We start from the raw sequence: 25,764 nt of genomic DNA, 5'->3' as shown, positions 1-25,764 counted from the left end.
CAAGTGGCTGTTTACCAGTAAGCTGTGTATCCAAATGAGGACCATCACTGATACTATGATCACAATGACATGCAACTCCCTTGCGATGCGTACAATATGTTTACATGTAACAGGCTTGACATCGCTGGTGCATAATAGTTACAGCTCTGAAGGAGGACCTAACACTTTGGGTAAAATGTTTAGTTAGTTCAGCAAACCGAACACTGAAGGAGTGCACAAACACACAATGCAACTTACCTTTTAACATAATCAGCAGCTGAAGAGCTCAGCCTTGTCTGCATTGAAAACAAGTAATTAGCTTTCAAATGATTTTACTTAACCTATTATTTGTGCACTCACCTTTTCGGAAATAAAAATGCATTCAAAATGTGTGCCAAGCATGAACTCAGGGTAGCTTGTCTGCAATTAACATCTTTGAAAGTGCCTGACTAGATGTGGCAAAGCTGGGACTGATTTCTCTGCCCTCCCCTGAGCTCTGGTGACAGCCCCTCGAGGGAGCTGCTGTAAAATTGCACTTTGCAGTCCAGTTCCTGGAGCGTCTGTGGGGAGTTACACTTCTCCCACTTGTGAATCAGTACGGAATGGTGACAGCAGGGCTTAATAGGATAGAACTGGCTCCTGCTGCAGCTTCAGAGGGCGGCAAGAAAACTAATTTATTTGATTTTGTCTGGGTATCGCGCCTTTGTCTGTCTGCCTCTCGAAGCCAAGAATGGGTAAAGCTTCGATCTTGAATTTCAGAGGGAGCAGTGGTGTCGATATTGAGTTTCCCTTCAATCAGAGGGGCATTTCAAATGTGAACCAAACGAAAAAAAGCCTGTTGAAAGAATCTTCACAAACTTGGCAAAACCAGGAGTGGGAAATTCTTGCAATCAGTAAGGCTGCTAATAATGTTTTCCCAATTTCCTTCATCCACATTGATTACAAACAGACTGGTACCAAACAGTCAAACACATTGTTGTTCCGGGTATAAAGAACATTTAGAAAGTGACTGGAGTGTTGGCCTTTACATCAAGGCAACTCAAATCTAAAGGGATGTAAGTTATGATGCAGTTATATAAAGTTACGGTTAGATTCCCCGTTTAGAGTGTCATGCTCAGGCCTGGACTCCATCGTTCAGGAGGGATTATTAACCTTTGATGAGATGCAGTACATATTCACCAGAGCAATATAGGGGTTAAAGTGTTGGGATATAAAGTCAGGTTGCACGGATTGAGTTCAGAACATGGAAGGGGTAGGGGATGCGACAAGGAGGGTAAAACTTGAAAATTACAGTTAAACTGTTCAGTGTAGCTGTGTGAGAAGTCTCACATCACCAGGTTAAAGTCCAACAGGTTTATTTGGTGGCACAAGCCACAAGCTTTTGGAGCGCTTAATGTAGGGATTCTAAGATTCTAGTTCTGACAGCATCTGTGGAGAGAGAGTGGAGCCAACATTTTGAGTCAGAATGATCCTTCGTCAGATGCTGTCAGACCTGCTGAGATTTTCCAGTATTTTCTGTTATAAATTAATCCTTTCCAACATTGGCACGGTGGCACAGTGGTTAGCAATGCTGCCTCACAATGCCAGGGACCCGGATTTGATTCCCGGCTTGGGTTACTGTCTGTGCGGAGTCAGCGCGTTCTCCCGTGTCTGCATGGGTTTCCTCTCACAGCCCAAAAGACCTGGTGGTTAGGTGTATTGGCCATATAACTTCACTGCAGTGTTAATGTAAGCCTACTTGTGACAATAAATAAACAAAATAAAATTTATTCCAGCGCTCCTTGGGTATTCAGCATTGTACATTAGAAAATGGTAGAAAAATTAACCCTCTCAAACAAAAGATAAATGTTTTCTACATATGTTTAAAGTTCAATAACACTTTCAAAGTGTCATTGTTAGCTCCTTGAATACTTTCAGTTCAACTATAAGCGGTGATGACTTATTGGGGAAGGAATCTCTGAGTCCAACAGTTGAAGAGAGTTAGAGATGTTAAGGTGACAGAATCATGGAAACACTCTGTGTTAATGATTATCTGCTAAAGTCAATCCTGTCCCTTGCATATTGCCAAATTCAATAGCTGGTGCTTGCCAGCACCCGCAGTGATATAATCATTCTGCAAAGATGGTAAAGTATGAGTAACAGAAATCAGAAAAAAGACTGCTCTGACGTTATTTGACTTATACTTTTTTTAACAAGGGATTCTGATAACAACTGTTCCACTCTTTGCACCCAGGGACCAGGGTTCAATTCCTGGTTTGGGTCACTGTTTGTGCAGAGTATGTACGTTTTCCCCATGTCTGCATGGGTTTCCTCCAGGTGCTCCAGTTTCCTCCCATAGGCCAAAGACCTGCTGGTTAGGTGCGTTGGCCATGCTAAATTTTCCCCAGTGTCTCCAAACAGGGGGAGTGACGACAAGGGGATTTGCACAGTAACTTCATTCTAGTGTTAATGTAAGTCTACTTGTGACACGGATAAATAAACTTTATTATTAATGTATGATTCCCTCACTCACATCAATTTGTCTCTACTGGAAAAAAGATTTGCATTTATACACCACCCTTCTCGATCTGAGGACATCCCAAACTGCTTTCCAGCCAATGAAATACAGCAGTCACCATTGCAATACAAAGAAACACAGGAGCCAATTTGTGTATAGCAAGATCTCACAAACAGCAATAAAATAATTACCAAGTAACATACGGGGAGATGACGGTGTCGTGGTAATGTTACTGGATTAGTAATCATAGAATCAAGGAATCCCTACAGTACAGTAGTTGGCCATTCTGCCCATCAAGTCTGCACCTGCTCACCAACAGAGCAGGCCCACTCCCCGCCCTAATCCCTTAACCCCACACATTTACTCTGCTAATCCCCCAAGCCTTTGGACACGCAGGGGCAATTTAGCATGGCCAATCCACATAACCTTCAGATTGTGGAAGGAAACCGGAGCACCCAGAGGAAACCCACGCAGACACGGTGAGAACGTGTTGACTCCATGCAGACAGTCACCCAAGGCCAGAATCAAACCCTGGTCCCTGGCTAATCACTGTGCCATCCCCATGGTAACCCAAAGGTCCAGACTGATATTTTGGGGACATGGGTTCAAATCCCACCATGGCAACTAGCGGAGTTTAAATTAAGTTAAAACACTTGGATATGAAAAGCCAGTCTCAGTAATGGTGACAATGGCTCACTATTATCCCATAGGGAAGGAAATCTGCTGTCCTTGCCATGTCTACCCTATATGTGACTACAGACCCACAGCAACATGGTTGACTCTGAAATAGCCTAGCCAGTCACTCAGTTCAGGGGCAATTAGGGATGGGCAATAAATGCTGGCCTTGCTAGCGATGGCCACATCCTATGATGCTCTTGTTCAGAATAAAGCCATGAGGTTTTTAACATCTACCTTAGAGAACAGATGGAGCTTCAGTCATTTGAAAGGCTGCACTGACAACAGTGCGGCACTCCCCCAGTTATTGCCATGGGAGTGTCGGCAGAGATTTCCCACTCATGTCTCGGGACTTTACCTTGAGCCCGTAAGTTCAATTCTGAGTCAAGTCCAAAAGCTGGGCCACAGCTGGAATATTTGTGTGAAGACTCTCACTCCTTTCACAACACAATTCAGTCTTATTCCACGTTGCTTTGAGGATGTGATCGCAGTTGATGTGACCTCAATGCTGAATGAGTTTGATGGTGTTGGACACACAGCCATTCAGATCAGACATTAAGCTCCCGCCCTGTCTGCGGGTTCAGATGGACATTAAACATCCCCCGAGGTTCATGGAAGAACATGGTGTTCCGCAGGAACACAGCCAACATTCCATTCTCAACCAGCATCATGTTAACTAATAATTTGCCATCATTGCTGCCCGTTGGGTCTTTGATGCCAGTTGTGGCAGGGAGGTTGGCACACTGAGTCCAACAATTGTGGGTGCGTGTCCCATATCGGAGCTCAAAAATCAAGGCTGACACTGGAGTGCAGTACTGAGGGAGGGCTGCATTGTCAGAAACAGCAGCTTGTGGCTGAGGCATTAAACTGAGGCCCCATCTACCCTCTCATGTGGATGTAGAAGGATCCTGAATGGCCCCATTCAAAGGAGGAAAGTGAACCCTGCTTTCCAGGACCGTTAACCCTGATGTGTACAAATTGGCTTCTGTGTTTTCTACTTTACAACACTGGCTACACTTCAAATGTATATCATTGGCTGCTAAACACTTTGGGACATCCTGAAATCATGAAAGGCGCTACAGAAATGCAAATCATTTGTTTCTGTGTGTGTAATGAGTGTGTTGGAGTCTGTGTCGATATATGCGATCTTCTTGGAGATCCTCTCCACTTGGAAGCTCCCCACATTCTCTCCACTCACAATGTCTGTCCCTTTAAGACTTGATTACTTGTAAAGACTCGCATTCCAATCATTATTCTGTAGATTGAGTTTGTGTCTTTATATGCCCTGTTTGTGAACTGAAATCCCACTCACCTGACGAAGGGGCAGCGTTCCGAAAGCTGGTGGCTTTTGCTACTAAATAAACTTGTTGGACTTTAACTTGGTGTTGTGAGACTTCTTACTGTGTAATGATTGCCATGCTGTGAACTGCCGGTACATTTCTAAGTTAATGTATTGTATGCTTTGAGATGTTAATTCTGCTGCTTCACCTGGGACCCGAGTTCAATTCCGGCCTGTGGTTGTTTGTGTGGAGTCTGAACATCCTCCCCGTGTCTGCGTGGGTTTCCTCCGGGTGCTCTGGTTTCCTCCCACACTCCAAAGATGTGTGGGTTAGGTTGAGTGGCCAGGCTAAATTGCCCCTTAGTGTTGGAGGATTATCAGGGTAAATATGTGGGGTTATGGGGATAGATCCTGGATGGGATTGTTGTTGGTACGGGCTCAATGAACCAAATAGCCTCGTTTTGCACTGTAGGGATTCTTTGATTCTATGTCAAGAAACATATTGCATCTAAGTGCAAGCTTCAAAGTCTTTAATAAGTACTTTGAACAACCCAACTCACTGGTATGTCATTTTCTCTCCTATAACACACTCCATTATGCTACTAATGCGGAAACAGCCAGAACATGGAGCTCAGTTCACACTCATTTATAAACAATCGACTCAACCCTGCACAACGTACACTGAAGTATAGCCACTGCACACTCCAATTAAAAATCAACCAAATAAAATCAGCTGCCAAATCGGGGGGAGGAAATAAAACTCAAACGCTTCACCAGTAATAATGACTAACAACGTTAACACACGAAACATTTCCCACAGTTCAGTCTGGACAAAGCCACTGGGAGAACTGAAGCAGTTTTGACACTTGGATAGATTTTCTCCTTGTACCTGGATTTAAGATAAGAAAACAAAAAGGCACAGTTTGAAAACTAGTTCCACGAGTTCTTCTTGACGCTGTTCCAAGGACATTGACAAATACTGGCGATTTCACACAATTAACTGTCCTCGCAGATAAGTCGAAGGCAGCTAATCAGAGCGTCAAAGCGAAAGCTGGATTCAATTTATTCTGCAGGTGAAGCCTATCTGTGAATGTCTCCATTCTGATTGTCTCTGACGATGAGGATGTATTGGGGCCCTGGTCAGACTCCGGCTGCTTCCCCACTCTCTCTTCATGCTTCACTTCCACTGCCTTCGAAAGGCCATTTTTCACTGTCTCCCACCAGTGCCGCCCAATCTCGCGCAAAGCCTGTGTCCTTTGTACCACCAGCGCACAGCAACCAGGAACAGGACGCGAGGGGACCCGGTGCCACACTTTGAGGGGGGGAAAGGTGAAGGAGCCACACTGACAAGATGGATGAAGGTGCTCCGAGAGGGATAAAGAAATCAATGCGGCCGGTGCCTCTGACATTTAACAATCCCAGACATTTGAAAAGCACAAGAAGGACATCAGAATCCAACAACTGAGACATGGCCATGCGTCCATTAACCCTCGCAGCGCTGGACTCGAACAAATGTGTCTGCCACCTTCAGCAGATTGTTTTAAGATGACATTGTCATCACACTAATGATTTATCAAAAATACACTGAAGGGAAGAAACAGAAGTGTGGAATTAGATTGGGTGGCACATCAAAGGATGGGCAGAGTGAGGAGAAGATTAAGATTAGACTTGGAGGGGTGTTTAAGGGTGCGGAGAGTCAGGGGGACAGTGAGAATAGACTGCGCCATATATCCCACTCTCCCCCTCACTCCCCGCATCCTTTAATATCCCCTGCAGTCCAATCCCATTCCCCCTCACTCCCCGCACCCTTTAATATCCCACCCAGTCTAATCCCACTCTCCCCCTCACTCCCCGCACCCTTTAATATCCCACCCAGTCCAATCCCATTCCCCCTCACTCCCCGCACCCTTTAATATCCCACCCAGTCTAATCCCACTCTCCCCCTCACTCCCCGCACCCTTTAATATCCCACCCAGTCCAATCCCACTCACTCCCTCACTCCCCGCACCCTTTAATATCCCACCCAGTCTAATCCCACTCTCCCCCTTCACTCCCCGCACCCTTTAATATCCCACCCAGTCAAATCCCACTCAATCCCTCACTCCCCGCACCCTTTAATATCCCACCCAGTCTAATCCCACTCAATCCCACACTCCCCGCACCCTTTAATATCCCACCCAGTCTAATCCCACTCACTCCCTCACTCCCCGCACCCTTTAATATCCCACCCAGTCTAATCCCACTCTCCCCCTTCACTCCCCGCACCCTTTAATATCCCACCCAGTCTAATCCCACTCTCCCCCTCACTCCCCGCACCCTTTAATATCCCACCCAGTCTAATCCCACTCTCCCTCTCACTCCCCGCACCCTTTAATATCCCACCCAGTCTAATCCCACTCTCCCCCTCACTCCCCACACCCTTTAATATCCCACCCAGTCTAATCCCACTCCCCCCCTCACTCCCCGCACCCTTTAATATCCCACCCAGTCTATTCCCACTCTCCCCCTCACTCCCCGCACCCTTTAATATCCCACCCAGTCTAATCCCACTCTCCCCCTCACTCCCCGCACCCTTTAATATCCCACCCAGTCTAATCCCGCTCTCTCCCCCTCACTCCCTGCACCCTTTAATATCCCACCCAGTCTAATCCCACTCTCCCCCTCACTCCCCGCACCCTTTAATATCCCACCCAGTCTAATCCCACTCTCCCCCTCATTCCCCGCACCCTTTAATATCCCACCCAGTCTAATCCCACTCTCCCCCTCACTCCCCGCACCCTTTAATATCCCACCCAGTCTAATCCCACTCTCCCCCTCACTCCCCGCACCCTTTAATATCCCACCCAGTCTAATCCCACTCTCCCCCTCACTCCCCGCACCCTTTAATAACCCACCCAGTCTAATCCCACTCCCCCCCTCACTCCCCGCACCCTTTAATATCCCACCCAGTCTAATCCCACTCTCCCCCTCACTCCCCGCACCTTTAATATCCCACCCAGTCTAATCCCACTCTCCCCCTCACTCCCCGCACCCTTTAATATCCCACCCAGTCTAATCCCACTCACTCCCTCACTCCCCGCACCCTTTAACATCCCACCCAGTCTAATCCCACTCTCCCCCTCACTCCCCGCACCCTTTAATATCCCCCGCAGTCCAATCCCACTCAATCCCTCACTCCCCGCACCCTTTAATATCCCACCCAGTCTAATCCCATTCCCCCTCACTCCCCGCACCCTTTAATATCCCACCCAGTCTAATCCCATTCCCCCTCACTCCCTGTACCCTTTAATATCCCACCCAGTCTAATCCCACTCTCCCCCTCACTCCCCGCACCCTTTAATATCCCACTCTCCCTGTCACTCCCTGCACCCTTTAATATCCCTCCCAGTCTAATCCCACTCTCCCCCTCACTCCCCGCACCCTTTAATATCCCACCCAGTCTAATCCCACTCTCCCCCTCACTCCCCACACCCTTTAATATCCCACCCAGTCTAATCCCACTCTCCCCCTCACTCCCCGCACCCTTTAATATCCCACCCAGTCTAATCCCACTCCCCCCCTCACTCCCCACACCCTTTAATATCCCACCCAGTCTAATCCCACTCTCCCCCTCACTCCCCGCACCCTTTAATATCCCACCCAGTCTAATCCCACTCACTCCCTCACTCCCTGTACCCTTTAATATCCCACCCAGTCTAATCCCACTCTCCCTGTCACTCCCTGCACCCTTTAATATCCCTCCCAGTCTAATCCCACTCTCCCCATCACTCCCCGCACCCTTTAATATCCCACCCAGTCTAATCCCACTCTCCCCATCACTCCCCGCGCCCTTTAATATCCCACCCAGTCTAATCCCACTCTCCCCCTCACTCCCCGCACCCTTTAATATCCCACCCAGTCTAATCCCACTCTCCCCCTCACTCCCCGCACCCTTTAATATCCCACCCAGTCTAATCCCACTCTCCCCATCACTCCCCGCACCCTTTAATATCCCACCCAGTCTAATCCCACTCTCCCCCTCACTCCCCGCACCCTTTAATATCCCACCCAGTCAAATCCCAGTCTCCCCCCTCACTCCCCGCACCCTTTAATATCCCACCCAGTCTAATCCCACTCTCCCCCTCACTCCCTGCACCCTTTAATATCCCACCCAGTCTAATCCCACTCTCCCCATCACTCCCCGCACCCTTTAATATCCCACCCAGTCTAATCCCACTCTCCCCATCACTCCCCGCACCCTTTAATATCCCACCCAGTCTAATCCCACTCTCCCCATCACTCCCCGCACCCTTTAATGTCCCACCCAGTCTAATCCCACTCTCCCCATCCCTCCCCGCACCCTTTAATATCCCACCTAGTCTAATCCCACTCTCCCCCTCACTTCCCGCACACTTTAATATCCCACCCAGTCTAATCCCACTCACTCCCTCACTCCCCGCACCCTTTAATATCCCACCCAGTCTAATCCCACTCACTCCCTCACTCCCCGCCCCCTTTAACATCCCACCCAGTCTAATCCCACTCTCCCCCTCACTCCCCGCACCCTTTAATATCCCACCCAGTCTAATCCCACTCTCCTCCTCACTCCCCACACCCTTTAATGTCCCACCCAGTCTAATCCCACTCTCCTCCTCACTCCCCACACCCTTTAATATCCCACCCAGTCTAATCCCACTCTCCCCCTCACTCCCCGCACACTTTAATATCCCACCCTCACTCCCCGCATCCTTTAATATCCCACCCAGTCTAATCCCACTCTCCCCTTCACTCCCCACACCCTTTAATATCCCCCGCAGTCTAATCCCACTCTCCCCCTCACTCCCCACACCCTTTAATATCTCACCCAGTCTAATCCCACTCTCCCCCTCACTCCCCGCACACTTTAAAATCCCACCCTCACTCCCCGCACCCTTTAATATCTCACCCAGTCTAATCCCACTCTCCCCCTCGCTCCCCGCACACTTTAATATCCCACCCTCACTCCCCGCACCCTTTAATATCTCACCCAGTCTAATCCCACTCTCCCCCTCACTCCCCGCACACTTTAATATCCCACCCTCACTCCCCACACCCTTTAATATCTCACCCAGTCTAATCCCACTCTCCCCCTCACTCCCCGCACACTTTAACATCTCACCCAGTCTAATCCCACTCTCCCCCTCACTCCCCGCACCCTTTAATATCCCACCCTCACTCCCCACACCCTTTAATATCTCACCCAGTCTAATCCCACTCTCCCCCTCACTCCCCGTACACTTTAATATCCCACCCTCACTCCCCGCACCCTTTAATATCTCACCCAGTCTAATCCCACTCTCCCCCTCACTCCCCGCACACTTTAATATCCCACCCTCACTCCCCGCACCCTTTAATATCTCACCCAGTCTAATCCCACTCTCCCCCTCACTCCCCGCACACTTTAACATCTCACCCAGTCTAATCCCACTCTCCCCCTCACTCCCCGCACCCTTTAATATCCCACCCTCACTCCCCACACCCTTTAATATCTCATCCAGTCTAATCCCACTCTCCCCCTCACTCCCCACACCCTTTAATATCTCACCCAGTCTAATCCCACTCTCCCCCTCACTCCCCGCACCCTTTAATATCCCACCCAGTCTAATCCCACTCTCCCCCTCACTCCCTGCACACTTTAATATCCCACCCAGTCTAATCCCGCTCTCTCCCCCTCACTCCCCGCACCCTTTAATATCCCACCCAGTCTAATCCCACTCTCCCCCTCACTCCCCGCACACTTTAATATCCCACCCAGTCTAATCCCACTCTCCCCCTCACTCCCTGCACACTTTAATATCCCACCCTCACTCCCCACACCCTTTAATATCCCACCCAGTCTAATCCCACTCTCCCCCTCACTCCCTGCACACTTTAATATCCCACCCAGTCTAATCCCACTCTCCCCCCTCACTCCCCGCACCCTTTAATATCCCACCCAGTCTAATCCCACTCTCCCCCTCACTCCCCGCACACTTTAATATCCCACCCAGTCTAATCCCACTCTCCCCCTCACTCCCCGCACACTTTAATATCCCACCCAGTCTAATCCCACTCTCCCCCTCACTCCCCGCACACTTTAATATCCCACCCAGTCTAATCCCACTCTCCCCCTCACTCCCCGCACACTTTAATATCTCACCCAGTCTAATCCCACTCTCCCCCTCACTCCCCGCACCCTTTAATATCCCACCCAGTCTAATCCCACTCTCCCCCTCACTCCCCGCACACTTTAATATCCCACCCAGTCTATTCCCACTCTCCCCCTCACTCCCCGCACCCTTTAATATCCCACCCAGTCTAATCCCACTCTCCCCCTCACTCCCCGCACCCTTTAATATCCCACCCAGTCTAATCCCACTCTCCCCCTCACTCCCCGCACCCTTTAATATCCCACCCAGTCTAATCCCACTCTCCCCCTCACTCCCCGCACCCTTTAATATCCCACCCAGTCTAATCCCACTCTCCCCCTCACTCCCCGCACCCTTTAATATCCCACCCAGTCTAATCCCACTCTCCCCCTCACTCCCCGCACCCTTTAATATCCCACCCAGTCTAATCCCACTCTCCCCCTCACTCCCCGCACCCTTTAATATCCCACCCAGTCTAATCCCACTCTCCCCCTCACTCCCCACACCCTTTAATATCCCACCCAGTCTAATCCCACTCTCCCCCTCACTCCCCACACCCTTTAATATCCCACCCAGTCTAATCCCACTCACTCCCTCACTCCCTGTACCCTTTAATATCCCACCCAGTCTAATCCCACTCTCCCCCTCACTCCCCGCACACTTTAATATCCCACCCAGTCTAATCCCACTCTCCCCCTCACTCCCCGCACACTTTAATATCCCACCCAGTCTAATCCCACTCTCCCCCTCACTCCCCGCACACTTTAATATCTCACCCAGTCTAATCCCACTCTCCCCCTCACTCCCCGCACCCTTTAATATCCCACCCAGTCTAATCCCACTCTCCCCCTCACTCCCCGCACACTTTAATATCCCACCCAGTCTATTCCCACTCTCCCCCTCACTCCCCGCACCCTTTAATATCCCACCCAGTCTAATCCCACTCTCCCCCTCACTCCCCGCACCCTTTAATATCCCACCCAGTCTAATCCCACTCTCCCCCTCACTCCCCGCACCCTTTAATATCCCACCCAGTCTAATCCCACTCTCCCCCTCACTCCCCGCACCCTTTAATATCCCACCCAGTCTAATCCCACTCTCCCCCTCACTCCCCGCACCCTTTAATATCCCACCCAGTCTAATCCCACTCTCCCCCTCACTCCCCGCACCCTTTAATATCCCACCCAGTCTAATCCCACTCTCCCCCTCACTCCCCGCACCCTTTAATATCCCACCCAGTCTAATCCCACTCTCCCCCTCACTCCCCACACCCTTTAATATCCCACCCAGTCTAATCCCACTCTCCCCCTCACTCCCCACACCCTTTAATATCCCACCCAGTCTAATCCCACTCACTCCCTCACTCCCTGTACCCTTTAATATCCCACCCAGTCTAATCCCACTCTCCCCCTCACTCCCCACACCCTTTAATATCCCACCCATCTAACTTCTGCTGCACTTCCTGAGATCAGTTGAAAAGACATTGGGTGGAATTTTACCGGCCCTCCCACCACGGGAATCGGAGTGGGCGAGGAGAGAACAATGGGAAGTTTTGTTGACCTTGGGTGGGATTTTATGGTTTTGGGAAGAGGGAGGCTGTAAAGTCCCTCCATTGACCCTTCATAGATGGGAGGATGAGTGTAAATTCCTGGAATCTTCTCACAAACAGCAGCAGGGGGTTATTTGTGCATGTCTTAAAAGAAAATAAATCTACAATTTTGCATTAAGATAGTATTGTTCATGGACATCCCGAAGTGCATTGCAAACAATGAAATACTTGTATTGTGAAAAACATGGCAATAAGCTGTGCCACACAGCAATGTGATAACACCCAAAGAATGTGAGGTTACCCGTGATGTCTCCACCTTCTGAGCATTGCCCCTCGCCTGACCCTCAGGTTAAATCACCCCCTAATCAGCTCACTCTCAAAAAGGTGGGGTGAGCAGCCTATGGTTCTCTGATGCCTTTCATCAATTTACCTTTCAAGAGAAACACTTCTCATCATCCAAAGGTTCGTGAAAAGTAAGGCGAAGGTTTCATCGGTTGCTGTGTAGCGTGGGATTTTTATTGCACCACTCTCACTCCCAGAGAAAAGCTGACACTGCCCAATTGGGGTGGCACGGTGGCACAGTGGTTAGCACTGCTGCCTCACAGCGCCAGGGACCCGGGTTCGATTCCTGTCTTAGGTCACTGTCTGTATGGAGTTTGATGTGGAGATGCCAGCGTTGGACTGGGGTAAACACAGTAAGAAGTCTCACAACACCAGGTTAAAGTCCAACCAATTTATTTGCTAGTAAACAATGGAGTTTGCACATTGTCCCTGTGTCTGCGTGGGTTTCCTGTGGGTACTCCAGTTTCCTCTCGCAGTCCAAAGATGTGTGGGTTAGGTGCATTGGCCGTGCTAAATTGTCCCTTAGTGTGTTGGGAGGTGCAGGTTAGAGGAATTAGTGGGGTAAATATGTGGGATTACAGGGAGATGTTGTCGGTGCAGACTCGATGGGCCAAATGGCCTTCTGCACTGTGGGGATTCTATGCTTTTCTAAATATGTTATCAGGAGCATTCAGGGACGCAGCGCTGTGACACAAGTAAGTCTGAACTGGTCAGCATGCCTAACAGCAGATGAAAGTGCAAGGAACAGAACACAACAAGTGCCCCCCGTTACAAGGTTATTTGTCGGGACTTGAAGCACTTTCTATTGATTTCTAGTTTGTTTCTCCCCTCCCTGGCCATCTGGAGGCTGAAAGAATTGCTCTTGTCACACTTTGGGTGGCCGGGTGCTGAATTTCATTTCATCTCGCTGGGAAATCAATGAGAATTTTGATCAAAAACTCCAATACTAAAATTGAGAAAGAGCAAAGGTACAGCGCCAAGAATAGGAGCTAATTAACACCCATCACAGCACCAGACAGACACAGCATTCAATGAATAACCAGAATTGCTTTCTTGTTGAAGATTTCAACTCGAAACAGACTCTTTGTCACAGATTGAAAATGGAACGGTATAATATATTACAAGTCTTTAAAGTGACCATAGCAATCATGTTGAATATAAATACATCAGCAATTTCTAACCTTTGGTCCCCAAGGGCCACTTAGATGTTACTGTGGAGCCTTATTGTCCAGACATACGCAGCCTGAATCAATGTTCTCATTTGTTAGTGTATAACCCAAACTGCTCAAACCAACAAATCTGTATGTTGAGATTCAGAATTTATTCGCCAGTGATGGGAAAAAAACAGAGAGATTGAATCTTTGCTAAAACTGCAAGCTCACACAGAATTCGAACAGAAACAAACAGCAGAGCTACAAGGAAGCTGGCTCTTTGCAAGCCTAATAATCGATATTTGCAGGATGTTGAGTGGAAACCTCAGTGGCAAATCACAATCAGATACACACCATGCTACGGATGTTGGTAACCTTGCAGAGATAATGTTGGAAATATGCAGCGGGTCGGACAGTGCCTGTGGAGAGGCAAAAAGAGTTAAAGGTTTTCAATCTGATCATCGGGATGGCACAGTGGTGCAGTGGTTAGCACTGTTGCCCCACAGCGCCAGGGACCCGGGTTCAATTCCAGCCACAGGTCACTGTCTGTGTGGAGTTTGCACTTTCTCCCTGTGTTTGTGTGGGTTTCCTCCCATAGCTGAAAGGTGTGTAGATTAGATGGATTGGACATGCTAAACTGAGTCTAGTCATAGAGGTTACAGCATGGAAACAGGCCCTTCGGCCCAACTTGTCCATGCTGCCCTTTTTTTTAAACCCCTAAGCTAGTCCCAATTGCCCACATTTGGCCCATAACTTTGAAAGCTTTTTAAAAGACAAAATTGTACCCACCTCTACCACTGCCTCTGGCAGCTCGTTGCAGACACTCACCACCCTCAATATGAAAAAATTGCCCCTCTGGACCCTTTTGTATCTCTCCCCACTCACCTTAAACCTATGCCCTCTAGTTTTAGACTCGCCTACCTCTGGGAAAAGATATTGACTATCTAGCTGATCTATGTTCCTCATTATTTTATACACCTCTATAAAGTCACCCCTCAGCCTCCTACGCTCCAGAGAAAGAAGTCCCAGTCTATCCAGCCTCTCCCTATAACTCAAACTATCAAATCCTGGTAGCATCCTAGTAAATCTTTTCTGCACTCTTTCTAGTTTAATAATATCCTTTCTATAATAGGGTGACCAGAGAGGTAGAGAGAAGGAGACTATTCAGCCCATCGAGTCTGCACCAACAATAAGCTCTATCTGCATAACCTCACATATTTATCCTGTTTATCCCTCCAACCTTCGCATCCCTGGACACTAAGGAAGTGAGTGTGGCTTAACTCACCAGATAGCCAGCAAAAGGAGGAATTGCGCATGTGCAGACCTCTGATGCTGCACATGGGCATTAACAGTAGCAGAGGGCTGACAGACAAAGAGAGGGCTGTCAGGCCCCTGCTGCTGCAGGCAGCTTCAAGTACCAACCTGCCCCCAGCAATCACGGTGGCCCATGGTTCAAGATGCAACCCCTCCAGGTGTGTTCAATAAAAGCTATTGAGAAGTGTTTGGAAGGAGAGAGAAATGGAGAGGGCAAGGGTTCAGGAAGGGTGTTCTAGGGAGTGGGACCAAAGCAGGTGAAACTCTTCCATCAATGGGAAGGTGGCATCAGAACCAGGAAAATGTGCAACAGCCCAGAATCATGGAATGGGATTATTGGAAGGGGGTTGGGGTGGAGATTCTATTTGAAGCATATAAGATCCTGTTGGGACTCAAACTCAACAGGGTGGACACTGAGAGAATGGTACCACATGTTGGGGAGTACAGAACTAGAGGACACACTGTTAGAATGAGGAGTCTCCGACTTAAGACTGAGATGAGGAAAATTTCCTTTTCTCTCTGAGGGTCTGTGGGACTCTGTCCCCAAGAGGCTGAGTCACGGAATATATTCAAGGCTGAGTGAGATGGATTTTTGATCGGCGAGGGTGTCGGGAGCTATTGGGGATAACTTGGTAAGTGGGGTTGAGACCGCAATCAGAGCAGCAATGATCTTATCAAATAGCACAGCATAATTGAGGGGCCGAACGTCCTGCTCCTGACTCTCTTGTTAATCAAAGAGTGCAGGGCGATACGGAGAGAAGAGGATGCGGCGGAGATCGAAGGCAGTGAAGAACTTTTGAAACTTCGGGCAGAGGAAGTTAAATTTCAATGCATTCTCACGATGAAGGAGACTGGCCAGTGACTCCAGGAGGCTTCATTAACCTCCCCCCTACAACCAACAGCCCCCCCCCAACCCCCAGCAATGAAGTCATTCAGTGCCTCACTGCAGAAATATGCTTAAATTAGAATTAAACACTTCATCGGTCTCTTAAATATGTATAAATACAGTAATTCCATATCCAGATGCTGTTATATTCCGCTTCATGTGCACTGGTCTGCCTGTCACATCAGCAATAAAGGAGAGTTTGCTAAATACGTTAGGTTTTTCTCAGGTAGAAAATAAACTGCAATATGCATTCAATTTGCTCTTAATATTTTTTTAAAAATCCCTCAGACCCACCTTCCTCGAGACCCAGTCAGTAAATTATGTGACAGGCACACACGTTGCTGTAAATTTTAAAAAATGGTTTGTGAATCATATCGGAGTATTATAAACCCAGAGATTCCAATTTTAATTACTTTAATCCATCATTTTAATAAGAAAACATGATAACAGCGCTTGCACAGAAACTGCCTACGAAGCGGCCTCTCAAAGTTACAGAATAGCCCAGAAACAGTGCACCGCAATGACAAACTGTGACCCCTGACGTGGTGTGGGTATCTGACTATCCAGGGTTTGAGCACAAAAATCAAGGTTGATACTCCCTGTGCAGCACTGCAGGAATGCAGCACTGTCAGAGGCACCTGCTTTCAGATAACCCACTAAACCGCGGCCCTGTCTGCCCTCTCAGGCGAATCTCCGTGGCACTGTACCAGGGGAGTAAGGGTTGGCATGGGTGAGGGTTATCACTGATGCCCTGGCCTATAACTATCCCTTAATCCACGTCAAGTGGGGATGTGGTGGCGCAGCAGACAGAGTAATGCACTGAGGATCCGGGTTCGAATCCCACCACAGCAGATGGTAGAGTTTGAATACAGCTAAGGAAAGCACGGTGGCACAGTAGTCAGCGCCAGGTACCTGTGTTCAATTCCGGCCTCGAGTGACTGTCTATGTGGAGTTTGCACATTCTCCCCGTGTCTGTGTGGGTTTCCTCCAGTTGCTCTGGTTTCCTCCCACACTCCAAAGATGTGTGGGTTAGGAGGATTGACCATGCTGAATTGCCCCTTAGTGTCAGGGAGACTAGTAGAGCAAATATGTGGGGGGTTGTGGGGATAGGGTCTGGGTGGGATTATTGTCATTGCAGACTGAAAAAGGCCTTTTTCAGCACTGTAGCGATTCTAAGATTTGATTCTATTGGTTAAAGCAGATTATTTGGTCATTATTACCTTGCTGTTTGTGGGATCTTGCTGTGTGCAAATTGGCTATCACATTTCCTACATTACAACAGTGATTACTGTTCAGAGAGTAACTCAGTTAGGCTGACGTGCTTTGAGACATCCAGAGGTCGTGAAATGTTATAGAAATGCAAGTATTTCTTTCTCTTGATGACTGTTCCCTGATCAATGAGTGACCTCCCCCGGTCCGGACACTTTCCTATTATCGTGCACATCTCTGGAGCAGGGAGTAAGGTTCTAATGGACCCCTGGGTTTCTCATAGCAACAAAAGAGGTGCCTTTGATTCACCCGAGGAGGTATATAGCTGTCTAACTCAGGGAACAGACAGAGAACACCACCAGTATCTGCTCCAAAGGTTGAACCCTATACCTCATCCTGCAGCACCCTATTTCGGGAATGTTGACCTCAAATAGTTGTCACCCACTTGGATTCAAGAAGGAATCTGGTTGGGAAAACACTAAAACTTCAAGGCAAATCAACACCAATACCAACATAACACAGCGGCTCAGAGAATATAATCAAGAATTGAACCAACAATCCCACACTGGAATAAGAGCATTGAATTTCCACTTTGGCCGCAGTTATAATCTGGCCTCAAATTGCAACCGATATTGGGTTAGTTTTAAAAAAATGATTTTCCCTGCGCACCACCCCACACCCGCCCAACCACCACCATCGCCACCCCCCCTCCGCTCTCCCACTTCCCCCCCCCAGAGTTTCTGCTCATTCAGAACACAAAACCCATCAGGAACCAGCATAAACTGCAGAGTGATATAATCATCTGCCCTTGAACCTATTACTCTTAAAATGCAATTTTAAGAAAGAAAATTTGCTTCGAAATTAAAATTCACTGATGTATTTAAGAGCAGTAATGGATTGCAGTTTGATTAATGCAGCTGAAAATAGTTTTATTGCAAACAGTAAGTACGTTTAATCAGAGCCACTGGGTTCGCGATCAACCCAATTTAAAGTAAATGAAATTGAGTTTCAAACCTCCAATTACGTTACTAAGGAGAAGGTGCCAGGGCAGGTGTGAAGGTAGATAAATCACCTTGACCAGATAGACTGCACTCCAGAGTTCTGCAGGAGATAGCTGAAGAGATTGTGGAGGCATTAGAAGTGATCTTTCAGGAGTGACTGGAGTCAGGAAGGATCTCAGAAGACTGGAAAATTGCTCATGTGACACCCGTGTTTAAGAAGGGAGGGAGGCAAATTTTCATTGAAATTTACTGAATACTGAAAGGCCTGGCTAGAGTGGACACAGTAAGAAGTTTCACAACACCAGGTTAAAGTCCAACAGGTTTATTTGGTAGTAAATGCCACTAGCTTTCGGAACACGCTGTTCCTTCGTCAGGTGAGTTCTGTGCAGAAACAGGGTATATAAAGGCACACACAGTTTACAGAATACTGATTAGAACGCAAGTCTTATTTGATGTCTGTGTTGATATGTGCAATCTTCTTGGAGATCCTCTCCACTTGGTTTGCGGTGTCAATGGTAGTCATGATGTGGAGGGTGGACATGAAGAAGATGTTTCCAGTAGTCGGAGAGACTGGGATCCATGGGTGCAGCCTCACAGTAAAGGGGTGACCCTTCAGAACTGAGATGAAGAGGAATCACTTCAGCCAGAGGGTGGTGAATCGATGGAATTCATTGCCACAGAGGAGGCCAGGTCATTGAGTGTGTTTAAGACAGCGATAGATAGGTTCTTGAATGGTAAAGGGATCAAAGGATATGGGGAAAAGACAGAATTTCTTTTGATTTGATTTATTATTGCCACATGTATTAGCATACAGTGAAAAGGATTGTTTCTTGTGCACTGTACAGACAAAGCATACCATTCATAGAGAAGAAAAAGGAAAGAGTGTTACAGTCATAGCTAGAGTGTAGAGAAAGATCGACTTAGTGCGAGATAGGAGAATGGGGTTGAGAAACATATTAGCCGTGACCAAATGGCAGGGTGGACTTGATGGGCCGAATGGCCTAATTCTGCTCCAATACAAAGTTAAAAGTTTATTTATTAGTCACAAGCTGATTTACATTAACACTGCAATGAAGTTACTGTGAAAATCCCCTGGATCTTACTTATGGTTTACTCAATTTTCTCATCAAATTTAAAATAAATCTATTCAAAGTTTCTAAAAGGGAGCTGATTGGTGAAACTAAAGGAACCAGTCGAACTGTCAGAGTTTCCTCAAAGGGGCATCGTTAGCAGAAACTTGCCGTTGGTTCCGTCATACTGCCTGAGTAGACACCATAGTGACTTTCAAAAGGAAATTGAATAAAAGGGGAACTATTTACATGATAGAGAGAAGGGGAGTGGGACTAGCTAACTTATCTTAGAGAGAGTAGGCATACACTTGACAGGCTGAGTGGCCTCCTCCTGCACTGAAACCACATTAAACTTCAATGCTGATTAATTTGATGTGAGAGTGTGGCGGGTGCAGTGGGCAAGGCCAGCATCTAGCACAACATTTTCCTAAACCAGCACAAGAGATTAGTGTTGGGAATGGGAGTGTTTAAAATGCGTGATGTTTTGTTCTGGTCTGACCAATTTCAGACAAATTGCATTGGAAAAGATCACGCATCCAAGCAGAAACTCCCAGCCAACACCTCTCGAATAGTTTGGACAAAACAACAACTGTAGAAGACTTTGATCTCGAAATACTCAGCATCTGTAGAGAGAGAGAGAGACAGAGAGAGTTAAGCTACATTCTGCACTCTCTCATTTCCTTCTCTATGAACAGAATGTTGTGACTGTTTAGAGCACAAGAAACAATATTTTTCACTGTATGTTAATACATGTGATAATAATAAATCAAATGAAATCAAGAAGTTGGAGGTCTTTGATCAGATCTGGAAAAAGTTAGAGAAGTAACAGGTTAAAGTTTTAAAATTTGAAGTTTATTTATCGGTGTCACAAGTCGGCTTACATTAACACTGCAGTGAAGTTACTGTGAAAATCCCCTGGTCATCACACTCCGACGCCTGTTCTGCGAGGCAGCAGTGCTAGCCACTGTGTCACCGTGCCACCATCGTCATGTTGTCATCGGGTACAGAGTCTGGGAGGAAGGAACAAAGGGGAAGGTCTGTGGTCGAGGGGAGGACTGAAGGGATTAAATGAAAGGGCTGATGGTACAAGACAAAAAGTGGATGGTAACGGCACACGTAAAGAAATAGCAAATGAGCCGAGATGAGGTGTGAATGGCAAATAGGGAATCGCTAACTGTTGTTGGGAAAGAAAAATGGGAGGAGAGCTTACAATCCAAATTTGTATCACTCAATGTATTTCCAGCATTTTCCAATTTTATTTGAAATTCCAAGCCTCCGCAGTAGTTTGCTTCAGTTGAAGACTTTATCCTTTCTTAATCAGAGCTTGATTTGATGTAGATGTTGAAAGCACAGATGAGGAATAAAAGTCATGGCACCTAAATTAAGTGTGGGCTCAGAACCAAGAGACTGAGAGCACGCAGCTTCAGAGAGACATCAAAAAGCACCAGTAAAAAGGGGGCAGGAGACAATGGCTTGTCCTAGTTCCCAAGACAGAGGCTCAGATCACCCCCAGGTGTTGAGTGTTGAGTTATGTTGAATTACTCCCCTGCGTTCCAGGTTCGTTCTGGATTAACTAATTCCTGTTCCTGTAATTGGCAATTCCCATGAGTCAAAATAGTGATGAGAAATGAGTGAAAACTATTTCTTTATCCAACACTTATTTTCTCGAGAGCTTATCATCATCTCTTTCCGAGGGCCGTGTGGACTCTCTCCTGCTGATTCAAAACCCTCCCCCTACCCCCGAAGAATTGCCGCAGAACAGATTTGTAACGTCAAGTTCAGATTCATTTATTTATTCCCAGGATTATTCTCTGTGGCATTATAAACAGACAGGCAGTTACATGTCGTGATTTGCATTTTAATAGCACATCATGGAAATAAATCCCCAGACACATTTTGTTCTGAGGGCCAAAGGAAAACAAGATCACTCCCTAATACGTTTAGCAAATGTATTGTAATTTATTAAGCCCTGCAGTATTTCAGCTCTGCTGAATCAGACTCCAACAGACAACTACACCGTCGCTCAATAGTGAAGGATAAGACAGCGCTCAGAATTCCATCTTCCAGCAGAAGGGAAATCAGACCATAAAATCCAGAGTCACTTTCTTTTCGCATGAAATTCCACAATAAACTAATGAATTAGTCAGGGCAACTGGAGTACAGAGCGATACTCCCACCCTGCACAACATCCAAATTAGACTGGTAATAATCCCATTAGTGCAATTAGTTTACATCATGAGTACAAGCAGTTCTGAATTATTAAGACTTAATCAAAGAATTAGGAATTTACAGATCGCTAATTAGGCATCAGCTTGTGAGAGCTGTGTCCACATTCTGGGCACCAGGCTCGAGGAAAACAATGGAGGTCGTGCAAAGAAGATTTGCGAGATCGTACCAGCGTTGAGGGATTTTAATTATATTGGGACACTGGGTGGCATGGTGGCCCAGTAGTTAGCACTGCTGCCTCGCAGTGCCAAGGACCTGGGATCAGTTCCCAACTTGGGGCACTGTCTGTGCGGACTCTGCACCTTCTCCCTGTGTCTGCGTGGGTTTCTTCCAGGTGCTCCGGTTTCCTCCCATAGTCCGAAAGACGTGCTGGTTAGGGTGCATTTGGCCGTGTTAAATTCTCTCTCAGTGTACCTGAACAAGCACTGGAGTGTGGCGACTAGGGGATTTTCACAGTAACTTCATTGCAGTGTTAATGTAAGCCTACTTGTAACATTAATAAATAAACTTAAACTGTATTGTTCCCCTTAGCACAGGGAAGGTGAAACTAGGAGAGATTTAATTAAGATTCATATTTAAGGTGCCTAGCAAAAGAATCAAATCATAGAGTTATAGAGGTTTACAGCATGAAAACAGGCCCTTCGGCCCAACTTGTCCATGCTGCCCTTTTATTTTAAAACTCCTAAGCTAATCCCAATTGCCCGCATTTGCCCCATAGCCCTCTGTACCCACCGTACCCATGTAACTATCTAAATGCTTTTTAAAACACAAAATTGTACCTGTCTCTACCACTACCTCTGGCAGCTTATTCCAGACACTCACCACCCTCTATGTGAAAAAGTTGCCCCTCTGGACCCTTTTGTATCTCTCCTGTCTCACCTTAAACCTATGCCGTCTAGTTTTAGACTCCTCTGCCTTTGGGAAAAGATATTGACAATCTATTTTGTCTATGCCCCTCATTATTTTATAGGCCTCTACAAGGTCACTCCTCAGCCTCCTACACTCCACAGAAAAAAGTCCCAGTCTATTCAGCCTCTCCTTACAACTCAATCCATCAAGTCCTGGTAGCATCCTAGTAAATCTTTTCTGCGCTCTTTCTAGTTTAATAATATCCTTTCTATGATAGGGTGACCAGAATTGCACACAGTATTCCAAGTGTGGCCTTACCAATGTCTTGTACAACTTCAACAAGACACCCCAACTTCTGTATTCAATGTTCTGACCAATGAAATCAAGCATGCTGAATGTCTTCTTCACCATTCTGTCCACCTATGACTCCATTTTCAAGAAGCTATGAACATGTACCCCTAAATCTCTTTATTCTGTAATTCTCCCCAACGCCCAACCATTAACCTGCCCTGGTTCAATCTACCAAAATGCATCACCTCGCATTTGCATAAATTAAACTCCATCTGCCATTCATCAGCCCACTGGCCCAGTTGATCAAGATCCCATTGCAATTGGAGATAACTTTCTTCACTGTCCACTATGCCACCAATCCTGGTGTCATCTGCAAACTTACTAACCATGCTCCCTATATTCTCATCCAAATCATTAATATAAATGATAAATAACAGTGGGCCCAGCACTGATCCCTGAGGCACACCACTGATCACAGGCTGCAGTATGAAAAACAACGCTCTACAATCAGCCTCTGGGTTTTGTCAATTTGTATACATTTAGATAGCTCACCTTGGATCCTGTGAGATTTAACCTTATGCAACAACCTACCATGGCGGTACCTTGTCAAAGGCCTTGCTTAAGTCCATGTAGACAACATCAACTGCACTGCCCTCAGGGGTTATTTTTTTCACTCAGTGAGTTGTTGCGATCTGGAACCCGCTGTGGAAACAGATTCAACCATAACTGGGCAACATGGTGGCACAGTGGTTAGCACTGCTGCCTCACAGCACCAGGGACCCGCATTCAATTCCGACTTTGGGTAACTGTGTGGAGTTTGCACATTCTCCCCGTGTCTGTGCAGGTTTCCCCTGAGTGCTCTGGTTTCTTCCCAGAGTTCAAAGATGTGTGGGTTAGGTAGATTGGCCATGCTAAATTTCCTCATGGTATCAGGGAGGTTAACAGGACAAATACAAAGAGTTACGGGGATAGGACGGGATTGTTTTCAGTGCAGGCTCAGTGGGCTGAATGGCCTCCTTGTGCACTGTTCTAACCTATGATTCTATTCTATTCAGACGCAAATTGTATAAATACATGAAGTGGGAAATTTAGCAGGGCTCTAAGGAGAGATCAGGGGAGTGGGACTAATTGGATAGCAAAGAGCCAGTATATGCTCAATGGGCCAAATGGACACCTTTTGCGCTGCACAAGTGTATCTCTGATTCCATGAACCTCAGGCCTGAGCGCAGCAATTAGAGAGATGCAGTTACTACAAGAGCTCCTTGCAGACCGATCACTGAACACCTTTGATTTTACTTGCTGAGTGGTGGTGTTAACTTGCTTCAGATAAGTGGGTTCACACTTCTAATGAGAATGTGCAGAGAGCAATCAGATCACCGAGTTAGCAGGAGCTTAAATACAGGACAGGAATTTTGACCGAGGTGCGATAAATGGCTGTCCAATAAGCTCCTTGTCCTTAATTTCTGCCCTTTTAAAGTCAGGGAGTCAGAAATATGAGATATCATCTAAACCCATCCGTCCTGCCTTCGAACCAGAGGGTCAGGGGTCACTCGAGCAAATAATCGAGGTCAACATTCCAGTTCAGCAGTACGGAGTGCTACACTGTCAAAGGCGCTGCCTTTTTGGATGATGTATTAAAGCCAAGCCCCGCCTGCCAGCTCAAGTGGACCCAGAAGATCCTGTGAGATTTTATGAAAAATCACAAAGTCATCCTCGTGAACCTCCTCTGGACTCTCTCCAAGGCCAGCACATTCTTCCTTAGGTACGGAGCCCAAAACAGCTCACAATACTCCAAATGGGGTCTGTCCAGAGCCTTATACAACCTTAGCAGCACATCCCTGCCTCCCTGGACAACAATCTTTCCTCAACCCCCAACCGAAAAATAGCCAAACTCACCTCGTTTTCTGTTTGTGGGATCGCGTTCTGCAAATATCGCCCTGTGCAATTCGCTGGCATGACGACAATGAATGTGCTTCGGGGGGAGAAATACAAAGATGTGGGAGACGCTGCACAAATGCTAGTTCTTTCTTTAAGTTGTGGCGACACATTTGGTTTCCCTGGTAACCCCTGGGTTGTGTTAGATAATTGAATTGTGAGTTGATGCGCCACACTCTGATATACTACAGTTAAGACAATCTTGCCTTTGTATAGCACCCTTGACCTGATAATATGGCCCAAGGCATTTTGGCACAGCACTTTGTCCCAAGATGTGTTGGTTAAGGGGATTAATGGGGTAAATATGTAAGTTTACAGGGATAGGATCTGGATAAGGAGCTTTGTTGGAAAGTCAGTACAGACTCAATGGGCCAAATGGCCTCCTACTGCACTGTTGGGATTCTTTGATTCTATCTCATGATTCTATGATTCAGGGAGAAACATTTTGATTTTATAGAGTTTAGTATAAATTACAGAAGCAAAAAGCTAATGAGGTAAACACCAGGATCGGGCGATACCGGGGATATGGGGATCGTGGAGAATGTTGCAGTGAAGATAGACAATCAGCAATGATCATATTGGATGATGGAATGCTTCTGAGGAACTGAATGTTCTACTCCTGCTCCTTCAGTACGTGTGTTCAATCCAACCTCCAAATTAAACATTGCTGAACCAGCCCTGTTTCTAATGTAGCCTCCTCCACTTCCAGTTTTACTGAAATTCAGTTCCATGGTTAATGATGGTGTGGCAGGAGATACAGAACGGTCATTTCTCAAATCCAGTGAGTAAAGAGAAATTGACCCTAAGACCATAAAATTTAGGAGCAGAATTAGGCCATTCAGCCCATCAAGTCAGCTGCATATCCATTCATGGCTTATACATTTCTCAACCGCATTCTCCTGCCTTTTCCCCATAACCTTTGACCCCCTTACCAATCAAGAACCTATCTATCTCTGTCTTAAAGACACTCAATGACCTGGCCTCCTCACCGTTTTGTGGCAATGAATTCCATAGATTCACCACCTTCTGGCTGAAGAAATACCTCCTCATCTCAGTTCTAAAGGGTCATCCCTTTACTCTGAGGCTGTGCCCTTGGATCCTAGTCTCTCTGACTAATGGAAACATCTTCCCCATATCTACTGTATCCGGGCCTTTCAGTATTCTGTAAGTTTCAATGAGATCCCCCCTCTTCCTTCTAAACTCCATCGAGTACAGACCCAGAGTCCTTAAACACTCCTCATACGTCAAGCTTTTCATCCCAGGGATCATTCTTGTGAACCTCCTCTGGAATCTCTCCAAGGTCAGCTCATCTTTCCTTAAATACAGGGCCCAAAATTGCACCCAATATTCCACATGTGGTCTGAC

The sequence above is a fragment of the Carcharhinus amblyrhynchos genome, chromosome 31, assembly GCF_965287045.1.
Source record: "Carcharhinus amblyrhynchos chromosome 31, sCarAmb.v2.hapA, whole genome shotgun sequence".
In the NCBI taxonomy this organism is placed as follows: Eukaryota; Metazoa; Chordata; class Chondrichthyes; order Carcharhiniformes; family Carcharhinidae; genus Carcharhinus; species Carcharhinus amblyrhynchos.
This window is presented reverse-complemented; position numbering follows the sequence as displayed.